The sequence below is a fragment of the Magnolia sinica genome, chromosome 15 (genome assembly GCF_029962835.1).
Source record: "Magnolia sinica isolate HGM2019 chromosome 15, MsV1, whole genome shotgun sequence".
NCBI classification, from domain to species: Eukaryota; Viridiplantae; Streptophyta; class Magnoliopsida; order Magnoliales; family Magnoliaceae; genus Magnolia; species Magnolia sinica.
This window is the reverse complement of record NC_080587.1, coordinates 70,380,824-70,400,902: the sequence shown is the minus strand read 5'-3', so window position 1 is coordinate 70,400,902 and position 20,079 is coordinate 70,380,824. Positions and strand designations below refer to the sequence as shown.

At 40.5% G+C, this 20,079-nt stretch overlaps 1 non-coding gene across 1 annotated transcript; it reads right to left on the bottom strand.

Moving 5' to 3' along the window:
• Window positions 1–18,473: 18,473 nt before the first annotated feature.
• LOC131228383 (small nucleolar RNA R71) lies at window positions 18,474–18,580 on the bottom strand. Its single transcript, XR_009162887.1, has one exon. It is a non-coding gene; the product is annotated as a small nucleolar RNA R71 (small nucleolar RNA).
• Between the last annotated feature and the right edge of the window lie 1,499 nt (window positions 18,581–20,079).

Genomic DNA, 20,079 nt, shown 5'->3' with positions numbered 1-20,079 from the left:
GTAATGAAGAGACGCCATCAAGTTATGTGGGCCCCACTGTGATATATGTGTTGTATCCATACCGTTCATCCATTTGTAGAGATAGGGCATGAGCCAAAGTATGAGGTAGATTCAAAGCTCTAAGTAGACCCCACCACAAAACTGTGTAGACAAAATCCGTCCGCTCCCGTGGGCCCACCGTGATGTATCTATTTATCCACACCGTCCATCCATTTTCTAATGTCATTTCAATATGTGAACCTAAAATGACACAAATAAAACTCTCAATGGACCACACCAAATGGTGAGCTTGGTTGCATTAAATGCTTGTTTTCCTACGTTGGATCTGCTTCATTTTTAGGCTCATATGTTAAAATAATCTGAGAAAATAGATGGACGGCTTGGATAAACAGATACTTCGCGGACCACTCATCATCAAATGATTTTTTCACCGTGGAGCTAGCCTGGCCCAGAAAATCTGGCCCACTGGTATCTGGATCAGATATGACGAGAAAATGTGCTATACTCGGCGTCGATGTGTGGTCCGCCTGATAAATAGAGACAACTACTATTGGTGGTGAGATGTACCTTACGATTGACAAGGATCTTGACACGTGTCCTTAATCTCCCTTTCCGAATCGCCAGCTGTTCTCGTAAATGTTTTTCAGTTCACATTCCAGCCAGGTTTGCTAGAATACATCTAGAAGTACTGATTTATACTAATACATTACTCTAATGTTTTGCATTTTAGGTAATATTTCAATGATCCAAACCGTTTATACGATGGGACTCACATTTAATTGTGGATCCGTAAAATATTAGAAGATTTGATGATTTTCCTATTTTACTTTGAATATGAATGGTCTTCTAAGCTTTTGAGTAATCAATGGACCAAAATATTCCAATATCATATTTTTGTGGGTATTTTCCGATCCAAGATCAGGCTCGTCATATTAACGGCTTCGTTCACTAAAAATTTCAGAACAAACGGTAAACTCTCAACGTACCACATTGCATACGTCAGGATCTATTCTACCATGAGAATAACTTTGATACCCGGCCGAGTGTTTTGGATGATACGCAGGCACTGAATAATTGCTTACGTGGCATATAAAGAATTTGAGTTAAACTATTTAAATAATGGATCCATTTTGAATCCTTTATAAACCAAAACCTCTTTTTTTATTTGATTATCTAAATATCTGATTGAGGGACGTTTATTGGACATTCAAAAATTAAAAACACCTAATTAATGTTCTGTTTCAACCACCACTTGTCAGCAAATCAGGGATTAGGATTGCTCCACGTGTAATTTTAGAATGATTGCATATCAAGCATCATATTAACAAAAGAATTTTACTGATAGTTACTATAAATTAGCGATATTAATAGGGGATTGCTTTTATTATTTGTGATTTATGGTGAATATCAGTAGGCCATCGTTAATATAAGTGGTCCACTTCAGCATTGGATCCATATCATTTTTAAGTACGTAACTTAAAATGATCTAAGAGAAGGGATGGACGGCGTAGATAACAGATACATGACAGTGAGCCCGCCCACAGAACTGCCCGTTCATGGCTAGAGATGGGCGGGGTACTACGGTTCCTCAGGTGGGCCCCACAGTTTACATTGTGCAGCGTCCAAATTCAATATAGTCCTCAGATTGACCAACAGGCCACACCCAATATTGGATCATCTAAAGTACAAACTTGCCTAATTTTCTTGTTAGGGGGACTCTGCCTTTGACACGTGTTCTACACTTTCACACGTGCCTTTGACACGTCTACTTTTCAACTCTCGCAATAGCCCACTTGCTATAAACATGGTGGTTGATCTCTTTATAATCAGAACCTCAATGTGTACTTGCAACTTGCACACATGCTTGAGATCTGGACTGTTCATCTATTGTACACTATCAGGGATGGGCCATACAATAAAAATGACGCAGGGGTGAACATGATGAGGATAAGTACTCTGAATCCACAGAGCTTCTCTGGACTCCTCACAGAGACTTCTCGAATCTACGAGAAAAAAAAGCAGAAAATAGAAATAAATTCAAATAAATTTTAAATTGATTAATTGATAAATAAAAACGAATTTACAACCCTTTAAATAGGAGTACCAAGCAATGAGAAAGAAATCAGAATCAAACTACAACTCAAACTCCTAGAATCTGCGACTTACTATAAATAATAAACTTACTATTTATAGACGGTCGTAATGTCTACTACTGCGCAAGGTTTTCGGCTAAAAATAGTAAGTGTCCTATTTGGCTTCACCAAACCGTTCTCCTAATTATTCTAAGCTCTTTTCATGTTGGGTGCAATTCCGGGCAGCGCAACCTGGGGTAGCCGGGTTGGTTGGCTAAAGTAGCTCGTTCTACCCCAAAATCATATATTTTATGTCAGATAACTCATTCCGGGTTGCGAGATATGCCTGATCTAAGGTCTGACGGTCCGGATCACTTCTGTTGTTGACCGGGCCTTCTCTAATCCATCTTGGCCATAAAACTGTCCGCAACCTGCTCTACATCAAAAAATCACACCAATCAGATAGTCCTAGCCTTCTATTTGAGGATTTTTGCTCATTCAATTTTGATGGCCACTTGTAGTTTTATCTGACTTTCCATCAGTAATCATCAAGAGTCACTTAATCAGTGGTTAGGATCAGTTCATGGTTGTCATTTGGTATATGCCCCAAACACGACAAAGTCCGATAAATGAAAGGTGTGGATCTAAACTTAGAGGTGGCCCACATGTGTTTGATGAGCACAGGCCTTTGATGTTTTCCTTTCGTCCATTTCTCTCCCACGTGTCTGGCCCACATTGATGAATTGATTAGCGTGCATGTTTATGGTCAGCCCCACCTAATGATTGGTGGAGATCTCACACACGTATGCCATGTTGACAGGACTGATTTACGCCTTCAATGTATCCTTGCATAAATCGCCTTTAATATTTCTTCTAGACAGCCGAGTAGGGATTCCTGATTGCATATGGTGGTCTGCTAGTCTTCCAACCTGCAAGAACCCACGTGCCAATCCCTTACACGTGAGAAGCATATGTGCCACGAATATAGCCCCCAGCTGAGATGTTGGACATATAAAAAACCAAACTGGTCCACTCATCAAGTGGGAATGGACCATCCTGTAGAAATAGGATAAACACTTCAGAAAGAGCCAACGGTCCATAATCAATGTACATATGCGGTCCACCAGGGTGAACCGTCCTGATTCTTGAACATGGTTGTCCTCAGAGTGGGGTTTACCACACACAGCTTTGCCAAGTTGGCACGTGTGAACGGCGCATGCCTGGCAGAATACCTCTTTTTTAATGCAGGATCATCATAAATCATAAATGTCAGTTGCCGGCACGTGCAATGAATACAGATGTATATTGGATTTTTTTGAGAAAGCCCTTCATTTTTCATACACTACAGAAAACCCCTTCGGGCATCCATATTTTTAAAAATCTCCTTCACTTTTTTAGTGGAAATGAGAATACTGTTAAGCATTTTTTAAGAAAAGATAAAAACTGTCTTTGAAAAAACATGCACTTAAAAGATACTACAATCTCACCCCTTGAAAACCATAAAACCTAAGTAAGAGATTCTTCATGAATTGAAAATAAGAATAATCAGAGACACCACAAAAGGAAAAGCCATAGAAATAAGATCTTCCAAGCGTGCTTTTTTATTAAGAGAATAGATTATTGAGAATTGAAAATACCGTCAAAAATCATCATTGCGTTAGCCTAAAATAATCTATTTTAATCTCATATTAAAAACTTTGAGCTATAATATAATCACATTAATGAAAAGATGATATAGATTGATTTATAGATAGGTGGACAAATAAGGAGTAGAAAACTTTATAAATTCATAAAATTTTAGTAGAATTTATAACTGCATGGAAAATTTCAAAAATCCTAAGTTGCAATCTTTGATTTTGATTTCTCTTCTTTGGAATAGAGGCATACATGAAAAATCTCATAAAAATATACTTTGAATGCTTTTAAACTAGGGTAATATAAAAACCCAATGAAACAAAATTTAAAATCGGAATCTATGGTTATTTTATTATAATAACAGGGAAAGGAGGAAACTTGTTGTGTTGTCCATGCAAAGCTAAAAGATTTTCCCTCTTAGGTATCTTTTAGTTTGTTGGAAGAACCATTTTCCAATAATGAAAATGGGTTACTGGAAGAATATTTTAGAGATTGAAACGGTAGAAAAAGAAACCTAACTATGGATGGGAATTTATTGGAGAAGGACATGAATGAAGATATGGTGGAAGGAGGTTGCTTTTGTTCAAAACACCGGTCCCGAATGTAAAAGATCAATGCATTTTCTCTTTCTTCAGTCTTTTTCAAAAAAGTAATGAGATTAAAAATCCAAAAATTAAAGACTTTCGAAAAGAAGGAATTGAGAGAGAAAAAGAGAGAAGAGTTTTCTTATTGGAATATGGAAAGTAGTAAACAATGAAAGAATTAAGAAATTTAAAATGATAAATCAAATTTTTGGGTTCAAGTCTTGACTTGAATAATCAATATCTCATGAGTATGATTGTCAATCACGTAGGTCAGTGTGTCAATGAGTTGGTCGAGTTCATTGGAAGCTGAAACCGAATATACATGCAAACATGAAAAATCAATAAGTAAAGGAACGGGTAAATTGAGGTGTCGTGGTGACCATAATCTTAGACTACTTTAAGTCCAAAACAATCTTAGCTTATACATGATTCACTCTTCAATAGGTAAGCATTTGTTCGATCAGTTTATAGCCTTAAGACCTTATTTTGATTATGCTAAGATAGGCTTTAGAGGTTCAAAGCTGCTGTAAATTAATAGCTCAGAACATCATAACTCTTGGCATTATCAAGTGGATCTCGATCCTATCGACAGACCGTCGATAGGTACTTCATAGTATCAAAGAGTCTGTTCAATTCGATTGAAGATGGTCAGAATAATCCAGCTACCTAAATTGAGAATTCTTTGATCTTATTGAAGGCCCATTTGATCGTATTAAATGTACCGTTATTTTATGATTTTATTGCCATTGCAAACCTTTCATGCCACTCTCCTTATGACTAATCATTCTAATGATCATTCCAAGCTCTATTATGAAGATGTGGATGAACTCTCCCATTTTGCAGATATTAGAGAAAAATTTATAGGTAAATTCTTGTCTAAATATTATTTAAAACACTCATATAAGTTAATCCCCACATACAATCAACTAACACCATTAGTTGTAGGAGAATTAACCTGTAACGTCCTGAATTTTCACTGTTTTGGATTTCAAAAAATCCTTAATTTTTTTAATGTAATTAACTTATATTATTACTTACTGACCATTAACACTCAGTGTTAGTTTATACATGGGTGGTACCAGTAAAGAACCACACAAGTCCGATTAATCAACCGTAGGAAACCAACAAATCCGCCCGATCACTTAAACACGGAATTTAGCCACATGATTTGCTCACACAGAATCTAAATCTAACCGATATAACACTGATTAATCAAGATAATCGTAACTAAATTAAAAGATCTACTCGAAGTCGAGTTAGATAAGGCCCGGATCTTGACTAATGGATAAATCAACCCCGTCACTCTTTTAGGCTAAAACCGACGGTTTAGAGTAATCATGACCAAATCTCCACTTTCGCTAGTTATAGATAGGTCACACTATGAACATAGTTAATCCAAACCCTAATCATTACCCATGAGAAATCTAAATACCTAATTCATTCCAAAAATGTCTCGATTTTCCAAACAAGCTCTAAACTGCTCGTTAATGGACTACTAGTTTCAAAACTATATAATAATGTCTGTCTTACTGGGCTCGACGTCCATCGCGGTAGTCAGACCTGGGTAGTGTCCAGAACCACTCAACCTGAGCCGAAGGACGAGTGCATGAGAAGTGCAAATACCCTAAGGGCCTGTTTGATTTTTGAAGTAAATGGTAATTACCTGGTAAATAAGTAATAATTACTTACCAGGGAATTACCCATCGTTTCCTGCGCCTATGTTGACTACATGGCTTTTTGGCATTAAAATCGAGGATGGCTGCCAAATGAATATAGGGCCCACTATGATGTACGTAATGTATCAACACCATTCATCTTATACGTCAGCCTCATTTAGGCCATGAACCCAAAAATGAGGTAGATCCAAAGCTCCAGTGGACCACACCACAGGAAACAGTGGAAATTTAATGTTTGCTGTATAAAAAATTTTGTGGCCCTTAGAAGTTTTAACTAAAGCTAATATTTGTGTTTACCCCTTATCAATGTTTTTCTGGCCTCATGAACAGGTTAGATGACAAATAAACATAAATGTGGACCCAATAAATAAAATAACTTTTAATGGCGGACGTTTAAGGCCATTGTTTCCTATGATATGGGCCACTTGAGCATTACATTTGTCTCAATTTTGGACTTAGGCCCTAAAATCTTCTGATAAGATAGATGGATGGTGTAGATATGTCATGCACATCACAATGGGGTCTACAAATGTAAGTCAGCTTTTTTGGACCAATTTTTGAGGTGAAAATGCATTTGAAATTTCAAACAGGGGAAAAGGTAATAATGACAATTTTCAAGGATATTTCCTTATTCCCTCGAAATTAAACAGGCCCTAAAGGAATAAGCTGAAACTTAAGTGAATTGGGTCGTCCACTCTTACACAAAGTTGAAAATTTCATACCGTCGATTTACGACCAAATTTCACACACAGAGTAAGGATATTTCTCTGCTTATATCCGTATAGCCGCGGCCCCGATCGACAATCATTGACCGTTGAATAGACTTCTAATCATATTTGTTGATCGACGCATCCAAATGGCAGGCCGATCATATCCATACGTAGATCATCGTTAGAGCTAACTATCCTACGGTGTATATCAATATATATGCCTCATAGTGGGCCGTAGAGGTTAGAAAGACCCTCCCATAGGGCTAGTATAATAAAAACCTAGCCCTTGGGGCTATTACACCAAATCTGGCACTATATAAGGGCTTCTTTTAGGCACCCCCTCCTCTCATACGAATTTCAACAAGAAAAAAAGGGGAGAAAACGGGAGAAGAGAGAGAAAAAAAAAGGAGAAAGAGAGAGGGAGAGCTTGGAAGCATGAGGGTTTGTGCACCTTCACCATCTCATTTCCTTTACAGCAACATTGTCTTTCATTATTATCGATTCAGCGACGATTGAAGGTAAGTATTGAGTTATGTTTGTAGGTTTAGGTCTTGTGTTTAATTTCTTCCTATTCTCACAAGCTTATATGCTTATTTAGACATTTCAACAATGATTTCCTAACACCTTAACCCTACGAGCGTCGTGAATCGAGCGGTTCGTCACAATGTGCAGACTATTATCCTTAGGTGGTCAAGTACCAATTTTATGATAAATTTAATGATTATGGATGTTAAGGTAATGTGCATGAGTAATCTAGAGAAAACCTGCTAAGAACCTACATGATAGGTCCACCCAACATGTATGCAATGATTAATTGTTTGTTTGATTGGTCTTCAACATGTTTGGGCATGAAATTGGTGTTACATGTTCCTTGCACATTTAATTTTTGCATGATCCTCCCTGTAGCATCTGTGGTTGCATTATTCTTGTTGTATTTATCTGTACTATGAATGATGTGTTGTTCTTGATCTCTTAGGTAATCCAGTGCCACATGCACACATGTCTAACCGTTGTTCTTAAGATTAGATGCATTCATTGTAATATCCTGACTTCTATGCTGGATGTATATTGTGTATAATTCCATCTGTATTAAGATGAATTTTTTAGTTGAAATGATATAGAATACAACCCATTTTCTGGGTTGGACAGTAAACTGAGATTTTTGAAGGTGGTCCTGTTATTTGGACCGTCTAGTGACTAGTCCGACTGATTTGGGCGAACACGAACGAGCGACAGTAGCGAGACTACATGGGTTGCTTACACCCGATGTCATGCATTGCATGCTCACCTGAACTTGAGCAGTCTAGTCCACTGACTGACTAACCATGTTTGTTAAACATGTTTGCTCACTCCTGTTTGGAACCTGGAACACCCGTCACCCACCGACGCCCACTGACAACAGCTAGAAACTGATCCACAGTCTCGTGAGCCGGGCATGGTGGAATGGGAGACTATGTCTGAGCCGTCGGCCTACGCTGGGATGACAAGCCTCCCCGTAGTGACCGCGAGTGATCCCGCTTCCCAGCACTTCCCACGTGCTTGCAATCGAGGGTGGAGACTCTGATGGGATCAAGGATCGCGAGGTCTTGTCCTCACACGTTGAAGGGTCCTGGCCTCGCAAATAGATGCGAGCATTAATATCGTCGGGGTGTACCAGTTTTTCCAACCTGCTAGATGAACAGAATTAACTAAATACTCGGTTAACATTATTCATACATCGCATTAGCTAGTATTTGGTAACTCGGTAGTTAAAGTCGCAATGAGAGAGTGTTGGTCATGCGCGACCGTGAAGCGAAGTCGCTCGAGGGAGTGTTGTGGGTAAGGTCATGCATCATACATAACTTATGCATATGCATTAGCAAAGACTAGTTAGTGATTTATGAATTTATGTTTTTCATTAAATTCATCATGGAATTGTTATTTGATGTAACTTATGACTAATGGCACCCACTGAGTTAGCTACTCACTCCCACTCTTGGACAGTATTTTAAAATACCAACTAAGCACGTCATTAGATGCAGGTGAGGTGGAGCTAGGCGAGCTGAGCGGGGTGAACGTGGATGAGGAAGAGGAGCTTCCTTGCTTTCAGACTTTTGGCGGATTCTTCTAGTCTGAGTTCGGACTACCGTGAGGTATGGGCCAGGGCTCTAGTTACTTTGGGTCATGTATGGGTGAGATTAGTTCCCTATTTAGATGATTTTAGATTTTGTGGTTTGGATATTTTTATATTTAGTGGTGCTTGATACTGCTTTATGACTTACTTATACTTCATGCCTTATTAAACTCTCCATTGTTTATGAGATCATCCATATGTAATTAAAATTTGAAGCTCATTAGGGCACCCGTGGCACCTGAAAATTCGGGAGCCGAGTTCCTACACGGCCCCTGAAAACCCGAGGTATTACATAACCTCTCTCCAATTACCTTGGCATCTCAATAGAAATATCATTGCTTGTAGCTAATTCAAGGAAGCGAAAGAATATTGACTTCAAAGATCGGAGGAGCACAAGAGAAGCCAATTTAAGCATTGAGAAACATATCAAAATGCAATACAATGGGGATCATCCAACCAACAAGTAAAAGTTTATTTTAAAGTCCATATATACTCTTTCTTTGTATAGGATTGAGTATAGAGTTTGTGACTCAATCTGAAATTCACTGGATATGGGTCTATGTATGTGTTAGTCTCCATGAGAGCCATCGATGGGAGTATACGTATGTCATTAGATTAAAACCATAGGGGTTATTGGTAAAGTATAAAAAAACTAAATAAGTATTCGAAGGAGCCACCGACGTAGTTGGAAACGTGATCCACTAACATGGGTGTGTACGTGTTCCATCAAAATAAGTGTGTGCATGTAAGTTCTTGTGTAGGACTGAAGATTCATGGTGAACTTACTAAAATATTAGTGCACTTATTTACACACTTATTTGTCAATCACATAGGTAATGTGTCAGTGAGTCAATTGAACCCTTGGAAGTTGAAGACCAAAAACATTGGAGGACACAAAGAATCATTAAATGAAAAATGAGTAAATCATTATATGCCTTAGTGACTATAACCCTATACCTAAGAGAAACTTAAATATAGATAATCTTAAACTTAATAAATTAATTTCATCATTATTTAGCCTTAATAGTTCTCTTATAGTTTTTTTTTTTTTTTTTTTTGAGATGACGCAGCCGATGGATGGGTTGGATGGTTTGATAAAATCACGTGGGCCCAATATATGGTGTCGGTGTTGCTGGTACCATTATAGTGGCCGCACTAATTATAGCAACTCCTTTTTCTCCAAACCGTCCAGTTTTCGCATGGCATCGGTAATACGGAATAGTTCCTCTTTGGTGTTATTCGTACCCATGAAAAGACCGATGATTGGACGGTCCACAATTAAATTTTATAATGGACCTTCGCAAAACCTCAGTGGTTTGGAATATGCCAAAAGCTGCATTCAATTCCAATGAAGCTGACCTTTGAGTCAAAATCAAAACGCGTCTTCGTCATAATATCAGCTTCTCCCCTGTCTATATCCTCCCTCTTTTGCTAGATACACCCTTTTTTGTATTTTTTAGAGTGTAATCTTACTCAATCTGCAGTATTTTATACTTAAAAGTGGAAACAAAGGGGTATTTCTATCAACCAGGTGGGATGTGATATCCATTCCATATTTAAAGTTTCACATGTCCTTGCAAAAGCATAGAGTTATTTACGATTCCACGTTCACGTGACAAGAGTCCAGAGTCGTCCACTTATATATATTCTTTTAAGGCAGGATAAACTACAGAGGTTTGTAGGTTAATTCCCTGTGGCATCCAGTCCGTTCATCATGTGTGGCCATTCATTTTCTCCTTGAAGCCCCAAAATCGGGTGCATCCACAAGTCACATGCACTACACTAAGTAAAATCATGACTTTCACCTCTAAAATCATGTAGTGTGGCCCACATGATTTTTGAGTGGTGTGATCTTTTGGGTCTATTCGACCTTGTGGAGTGGATCTTCTGAATGGATTGGATGTCATGTGTAAAACAAACCGGGCCCCACACGCTATTGTGAAGGTTTTTAATGGTGGCATCAGCATCTCACTGTTGCTTGTTGTGTGGCCCACTTGAGTTTTTAATGGATGATTGCATCTCATGCATACATCATGGTGGGTCCCACAGAAGGAATTGGAGGTTCAGCTAGTGGATCCGGCCTCTCTTTTTTTAATATAATGCCAGCACATTTCTAAAGTTGAATGACCACATTGCAATGATGGCAACTTGGTGGTCCACACCACGACTGCCCATACTACCTAGATGATCTCTCAACCGTCCATTTGGTCCCATCAAATGGACAGTCAAAAAGAAAATAACCTAAAGTGAAAAAATCAATAGGCAAATCAGATGGTTAAGATCGTATTTTCTATGTGACTTCCACGTCTACCCATCCACCGCTGGATAGGAAACGGATTGGCTACTTCTCCTGCCACTAGCCCGATGGCTGTTGGTCGGTGCTCTATTGGCCCCTCCACAATGTATATGTTTCATCCACGCAGTTCATCCATTTTTACAGATCATTTTATGGCTAGATCCCAAAAATGAGAGGGACATGAATATCAGGTGGACCACACCACAGGAGAAAATAGTGATTGGATATCCACCATTAAAATCCTCTTAAAGCCCACTGTACTATTTATTTGAAATCTAATCTATTTATTAGGTCATACAGACCTGGATGAAGCGAAAGAACGAAGATCAGCTTGATCCAAAACTTTCGTGGCCCCAAAAAGTTTTTAATGGTCAATGTTCATTCAACACTGTTTCCTGTAATGTGGTCCATTGATATTTGGATATACTTCAATTTTGGTCTCATTCTCTGGAATGATCTAGAAAAATAGATGGACGGCATGGATGAAACAAATGCATCATGGTAGGGCTCACAGAGCACCGACCACTAGCCATTGGCTGGTGTCAAGGGGAGTAGCCAATCCGTTTACGGATGGATAGGCTTGTATGCCACGTGTACGGCAAAATCATTATGGCATGGACTCCTTTGCCAGTTTTGCTCCATCCAAAAAACGGTGGGGACCCTATCCTCCTCGCATGTGCGACTAACGTACACCTATACATGTTCCATACCATCAGAATTGTAGTCCCACACTGTGGAGTACCTCTAAAATCACATTCATCAAAGAATCCCAACCGTTTAATTAATGGCTATCAAATGGTTGATTATAATAAACTATTAATCCAAATTCGAAGTAAAAATCGTAACCATTAATTAATCCCCATCGGAGCATGCTACACATTCTTTGATGACGATCTTATCTGGTAAAAAAAAAAAAAAAAATCACTGAAACTTACACCGTTGATTTTTCGTCCAGGGAACTAATGCGCTGCCTGTGGAGGCTTGTCATTTCGGTACCTTCAGATTGTAATCATACACGTGGCACAAGCGTATAGTTGTCCGTACCACTCATCCTGCGGGATCCTTTGTTGATTAGACTGTACCGGAATTGAGAGGTTTTGGATCTTCCTTGTACATGGACCATTGCTGACGCTTTTTTAACCATATGTATGTCGATACAAACAACTGACCATGTCCTCCTCCGCCCTATCTCCTGCATAAGTAGGAAACAAGTAAGTCCCTTGCTAGGGATGGGGACATCTGATGCTTAAGTCATTAATAGGATCGTAGTAATAGATTTTTGAGAGAGTCTTTGGCGTACCTTTCACCTTGGAGGTTTCCTTTGTTTCTAGGAATGGGAGGAGTTAGGGGTACACACGGTTCGGTTTGGTCCGGTTTTGGGGTGAAACCGGAACCGAACCGTTCCTAACGATTCTAGGAAATTTGGAACCGGAACCGAACCGTTGGCACCCTAGAACCGAACCGGAACCGAACCGTTAAAACCGGTTCGGTTTCGGATCGGTTCCACAGTTCTTGGGTTTTTATAATCCAGCCCAATTACAAGCCCATGTCCATCCATGTTGTGGTCTATTTGATGAATGGTTTAAATGTTGTATAAGGTGTTGAAAAATACATTTACGAAAATAATTATTCTAGAGATAATAATTATAAGGTATGCAAAAATACATCGGTTCGATTCAAGGTTCGGTTCCACGGTTCGGTTCTACGGATCGGATCCACGATTTGGTTCTACGGATCGGTTCACGGTTCGGTTCGGTTCTACATACCCCCAAACCGAGAACAGAACCGATGTCACCGGTTCTTTGATTTTTGGAACCGGAACCGAAACCGGTGCACTTTAGAACCGGACCAAACCGGACCGTTTGGTCGGTTCCGGTCCGGTTCTACGGTTCTACCGGTTAAATGTGCACCCCTAGGAGGAGTGCATTGTGCAGAGATTCTTTCCCTAATATTTTGAATGTTGCTGCCTCGTTTACCCAGTCAACTCTATACATTTTATATGTTTTGCCTTGTGGCTTATGACTTTATAAACTTCGGTTGGGATTTGGTGATGTGTAACCCAACCTAAGTCTCTTCTTTAGGTATTTAGTTTATTTGCCTTGGTCGGGCTCGTTGCCTCGGAATTCCGGGTAGTGTCAGTAGAGTTGGTCCATTCCATAACCAGGTCTCCGGACTTATCATATTTTTCCCCAACAGTAAGCCCCCCTACTCCTTATGTCAATGTTGTTGACGCTATGGAGTAGAGTAATCATTGAGTCGGCTTGAGCTGGGACCGACTTTATGATGGCCCATTTAATGCTCATAGGAATCTTACGTCGTCCGGAGCATGTGACGGGTCGTCAATCGAGGTCGCACGAGCGGGCGACCGTCGGAACGTTTCTTCCCACTTATAGGTGCTGGACACATGGCGATGGCGGCTGTTGCATCGTTCGAACTGCGCCACGTGTCGGGTGGGGAGGTCGAAGCGGCCATCGATTTAACTCCTCCTTAAATGCCCTAGCTACATGGCGCAGCTATATAAGGGGTAGAGGGATGCGCTTCTCCCATTTTCGCGCGTCTTCCTTTCCCTCTTATTTTCATTGTTTTCCCGTTTCCACTGCCTTCTCGTTTTTCGCCATTTTTCATTTTTTTCCCCTTGGGTTTTTGACTTTCACTCCCACGTTCATCTCCTTTTCAGCCCTCCTTGCTATCTCCGGTGAGTTTCGCACTCTCTCCCTCCATTTTATTTTCAGTTTTGATGGTAATGCACAGCTCCTCAAGCCCCCGGGAGGGAGTTTCCGGTGAAGAGGGTGAAGCGAGGCATCTCTGAGATGTCTCGGAATCACCTTCATTGCTGACGGAGATGGCCATTGATGCCAATGAGGCTTTCCAACACTCTGTAAGGGTGGATGGATCCTCAGCGGAGTGCCCTGTTTCCACGGGTCCCTCTCGTGGAAGGGCATCTCTGGCGACCGCCCCAGGCAGACCCAATCCTCCTAAGGTGGAACCGGAGGAAGAGGATGAGGAAGTTGAAGGAGCCAGTGAGTCGGTCTCTACCCGGAGATCGATGAAAGCTGCTGAATCGATGGCCGAGGGAGGGGAGGCCGGAGATGAGAAGAGGGGTCCAGTTCCCTCGGTTCTAACTGAGGCGGATCTAGACAGAATTAGGGTCGGGTATCATGTCCTGAACTCGGTTATTATCCGTCTCCCTCTGCCGAGTGAATTACTCGACTGTCCCCCTGCTGGGATGGTTGTTATCTTCCAAGTCGCTCTGCAATGTGGCTTACGTCTGCCCCTCCAAGGGATAGCTCGGGATCTGCTTTCCCGACTTCAGATAGCGCCCGGGCAGATAGTCCCGAACGGGTGAAGGAACTTGTTTGGATATTCGGTGTTGCGGGCTGAGACAGAGCAGCCCCCACTGACTATTGAGGAGTTTCTCTATCTGTTTCAAGTACGACCAAATCCGCAACAGCCCGACTGGTACTTTTTATGTGCTTGACGGAACAAGGGTGGACCTTTGATAACCGACCCACCTACCTCCAACAAGCGCTGGAGAGATAGATGGTTCTGGGTGTGTGGGCGCTGGGAGACTGCAGAGCCAGGACTTATCGAATCTCGTGTTCCTTGAGCGTTCTCTCAAACAGGTGACTCGGCACACGTTTCTTGTCTATCTTCACGTACTAGTGTCTTTGAGCCTAATAGGATACATTTTGCAGATATTCCCGAGCGAAGGCCGAAGGTCGGAGCAGGCGCTTTAGCTCGGGTCAAGAATTTGAAGGCGTTGAGTCCAAAGCAGTGGTCTTGGAAGAGACTTCTCCAGTCGGAGCATCTTTTTGAATCGAGTTTGAACTCAGCTGTGACAGGTACCTTTTGGTTTTCTTATCGTATTCCCTTTGAGTTTTGTGTAACTCGTCCTGCTTCTGATGTAGAGATGGCTGAGGCAAGGCCCATTCTTCGCCCACCTTCCAAAATGAAAGCCCCTCCAAGGTCAGAGGCTCGGCCCCCACTTCCAAAGAAGTCGAAGATGATGTCGAAGGCTAAGGGGCAAACTGCCCCGGCCATCCCGACCGTGATAATCCCCGACTCGGAGGGGGCGAAAGTGGCGGACGCGATGACTTCTGATGCTCAGGTAGCTCCCAAGCCTCAGGTCACTCCTGAGTCAGGACCTGTCGCTAAGCAAGTTCCGGAGCAGATGGGGGAGGAGAGGAGAGGGGAGCCTTCAAGAGTGGAGATGACTCAACAAGAGATGCCGTTCTTCCAGTGGGCTGTGTTGGACATGGTTCCCTGGGCGATTTCTCATGGGAGTGAGAAAGAATTCGTTGCCCTCTTTGAAGCTCCCCAGAGGCGGACTCTCTCTCATGCTGCAAAGATTCTCCTCAAGGTAAGACTTGAACTTCTCACTTATCTTGCCGATTCCTTTAAGTTTAATCTAACTTTGCATTTTTCTTTTGCAGTTCGCTCCTTGTTTGCTCAGGGCTAACTTGGATTTGGTCGAAGCGCAGAGTCGGGCAGTGGAGGCCGAAGCAGCTCGAAAACGGGTAGTGGAGGCGAAAGCATAACGTGAAGCTGCCGTGACTTGACTCAACATAATGGTCGGTGACTTAGGGCTTGCCAGGAAGGCCATCGACGACTCCAGGGCCGAGAGTGCTCGTCTAGCCTCGCAATTGCAAGAGACCTGGGAGGAGAGCCGGCTGAGTCGTCAGGCTCTGGCTTCCTTGGAAGAGAAGTTATCTCGGCTGAGGATCGACACTAAGACTGCCACTGAGCAGGCCAAGGTCCAAGCCTTAAAAGATTTTCTTGAGTCCCGAGAGTATCTAGATGAGCAGGATCGCTTGTATCAGGATGGTTACACCAAGTGTGTCAAACTGATGAAGGAATCCTTCCTCAATCTTGATCTTTCGGGATTTGATGAAGGTGCCTCTAGCTCTGAAGGTCCGGAGGCCGAGGCAGCTGGGTCTGCCGCTGCTCGGCTGATCCCGAGGTTACTTCTGAGGCTGCTCCTTGTTGAGACTCAAATATTGCATAATTTTTTCCATTTACATCTTGGTTTTATGAACATAAATCATCTTAATATTCTATTTTACTCATGTATGTGTTGCAAGGTGAATTTAAGAACTTGGATTGAAAAAGGGTGTTAAAAAGTAAGAATTTGATGCTAAAAAATCACCAAGGCAAGGGATGGATCTTAGGAGATCAAGATTGAAGAATTCACATGCCAAAGATCCAAGAAAACCAAGCGAGGAATGAAGAGAACCGAAGATTTGAAGTGAAAAATCCTGAAATCGTCCTAAAAAAGTGTATTCTGAAGTTGTGAAGTTTATTTTGGAAAACTGCGCAGCAGGAAGTCTGTTTTAAACGAACTATGCAGCGAGAAGTCTATTTTGAGAAAATACGTATATTTGAGGCGTTTTCTAGGGTTTTCAACTTTGTACAAAAATTGGAGTTCCCTACTTATAAATAGGGCCTCCTAGGGCATTTTTAAACATCATTAAAAGCATTCAAGAGCAATATTTAGGGTTTTTAAAGAGTTTTTAGTTTTATTAAAGCTTTATAAGTTGTTTATTTCCTTTTAGATCTTTTCTATTTGTAATTTTTCTTCTTTCTTTCTTGTTGCTTTTTATTTCTGCAATTTAATTATATTTTTCTAAGTTCCCTCTAGCCCAAGCTAGAAGGGAAGCACATGGGTTTAATATTTCTTTAAGTTATGATGATTGATTGTTTTAATGATGAGAAGAATAGTGTATGCATGTTATCTATTGTTTAGGTTTTGTTTTTTATCCTTTTATAAGATCCATATGTTTCCATCATATGAGATCCACATTGATGGATAGGCTTACCCTAGATTAATCAGATTTCCTAGATAGGAGATGTTCTCAACCTGTTATATTTCTTTGATATTCATTATCCTATAGATATTGAATACTTAAAATCACTGGCGCTTGAGAATATATGTCAATGGTGCAAATCCATTATTTTCTAATCTTTTATATCATTTATTAAAATATTTAAAGTGTTTTATTTTCCGATTAGGCTGACCATAGTGCTCAGATCCTAGTTGTGTTATCCAAGTCATCATGATTTTGGAACATTAACCTATGTGTGGAACTTTAAAGCTTGGGTGTTTTTTATTCAGTTGAATTACATCTATTCAAAAATCCCAAAATCAAATCATCAGTTTAGTTTTTATTACTTAGTTTGTTTTGCATTTGATTTTTTCCTTCTCGCAATTCATCTCCCTGTGGGATCGACCCTGTATTCACAGGATATTACTTATGAACCTCTGCACTTTGAGGCAAGCAATCAAGTTTTTGGCGTCGTTGCCGGGGAGAGACTGAGATAGATCAGATCTGTGCAAGATAGCTAAGGTAAGTTCTCTTCTCAACCCTCCAAATTTTCTGTAGATTTTTTTTTTCTTTTTTTTCTTTTTCTTTGAAAGTAAATTCAGTTGGGTCTTTCAAGCACTAACTATGACATAAGGTTGCCTTGCTTGAGATTTTATCACCCAAGTGCTATAGTTGTCCTATAGTTGCTGTTTGATCACAAAGATCATCCGCTGAATCTATTTTTTAGATTAGCATAGTTTAATTTCTCCATTAGTTTTACTTTTATTTATTTATTTATTTATTTATTTTATTTTTTATTTTTTATTTTTTGTAGACTGAACCCTCATGGTTGGCCCTGCCACCTGGGTTGTTGATTTATTTTGCTTTGTGGACTGAACCCTCATGGTCGGCCCTGCCACCTGGGTTGTTGATTTAAGTTTTTATTTTTATTTAAAGTATCATACTTGCGATTTGAATTAGTGGTATTTGTTGTGTGGTGTGGATGGTTTATGTCCCGTTGGAGTAGGGATCAAAACAATCGACTCTCCTCTGAAGGGGGACTAGTTCCAGGCCTTCATCATTCACTTAGAAGAGGCACTCAACATCACTTGGATTCCATGGTAGACCCAGTTGATAATCCAAATCCAAATCTGCCAGATCCAACTATAAATCAAAATAATCCTCCTCTTGAGGATGAAAATGAAGTTCATAGGAATGTGTTAAACCAACCACGGACTTTACGTGAACATTTACACCCTGAGAGATCAACTTTACCATGTTGCATAGTGTTTCCTGCTCACACAGGGAACATTGATTTTAAACCAGGTGTGATTCAATTAATTCTTAAATTTCATGGCTTAGATTCTGAAAGCCCCTACTTGCACCTCAAGGACTTTGAGGAAGTAATTGCAACGTTACAAGTAAACAATGGCAATAGAGATGTACTTAAGCTTAGGTTATTCTCATTTTCTCTAAAGGATCGGGCCAAAGCATGGCTCAACTCTCTAAGACCTAATACCATCACTTCATGGCAAGCTTTAAGTAGAGAGTTTTTGAAAAAGTTCTTTCCTTAGCACAAAACAAATGCACTAAAACAAGAAATCATGTCATTCTCCCAAAAGGGGAATGAACTATTTTTTCAAGCTTGGGAGAGCTTCAAAGACATTCTAATTACTTGTCCACATCATGGTTATGAACCATGGCACGTGATTGATGCTTTCCGAAAGGGGCTCACCATGGATACCCATCAGTTCATAGAGATGATGTGTGGTGGAACCTTTCTTGACAAAGATCATAATGAGGCTTGGGATTTTCTAGATATGTTAGCAGAGAATACTCAGACATGGGATGTCTTTGCTAAATCAGACCAAACTAGAGCTATTCCTAGAGAGAAAGCGGGAATGTATGTCCTAAGAGAGGAAGACGACCTTAATGCAAAATTCGCTGCATTGGCTAGAAAGGTCGAAGCCTTGGAAATTAGGAAAGTTGATATGGTTAAAGCAAACACTTTCTTAGGTAATTTTTGTATCATTTGTGATGGTACAGACCATGACACAAATGATTGTCCAATAATCTCAGTTGTACAAAATATCACACATGAGCATGATCAAGCAAATGCTATAAATAATTACCAAAGGTCAGTTATGCAACCATTGGGAAACACGTACAATTCAAATTGGCGTAACATCCTAATCTTAGTTGGAGGAATGGATCACAAATTAATGTGCCCAATGCACCTCAAATGCTTCCACAAAATAACTTATTTGGGGCACCTAACAATGCACCATATGTGCCCCCGCCAAAGCGATCATCTGTGGAGGATGCATTGACCAAATTCATGAACTCTCAAACTCAAATGAATCAGTCTCTAATCCAATCAAATCAGGAATTAAAGACAGCTGTGGCTAGGATTGAGACTCAACTAAATGCTAGGGAAAAAGGCACCCTTCCTTCTCAACCTGTGCCAAACCCTAGAAACACACATTTCATTGGAGATTCAAATCCAAGTGAGCTACATCATGAACAAGCTAAGGCCATCATTACCTTGAGAAGTGGAAAAGAGATCGATAACAAGATAATGCAACTGGTAGAAATACCGAAAGATGAGCCACTGTCTCAAGAAAATGATGAACCGGCTATGGTTCAAGAGCTGCAACAGCAAAATGATAAAGAGACTAAGTCATATGAGCCTCCAGTTCCGTTCCCATCTAGACTTCGGAATCCAACTGTCCCCATGAAATATCAAGAGGTGTTGGATGTGCTCCAAAAGGTTACTGTCAATATTCCTCTGCTTGATGCCATTAGACAAATTCCATCATATGCTAAATATTTCAAGGACTTGTGCACTGTAAAGAGAAAATTAAATGTGCATAAAAATGCCTTCCTTACTGAGAAAGTGAGCGCTATCATTCAACAAAGGGTTGTACCCAAATACAAAGACCCAGGAAGTCCCACTATTCCTTGTATTATTGGGAATTTTTAAATTGAACATGCTTTGCTAGATTTGGGTGCAAGTGTCAACTTAGTACCTTATTCGGTTTACAAACAAATGGAGTTAGGTGAGCTTAAACCAACCACGATTACACTCCAACTCGCTGACCGCTCTATTAAGGTACCAAGGGAAATTTTAGAGGACGTGCTAGTCCAAGTGGAGAAATTTTACTTCCCCGTGGATTTTATTGTACTAGACAC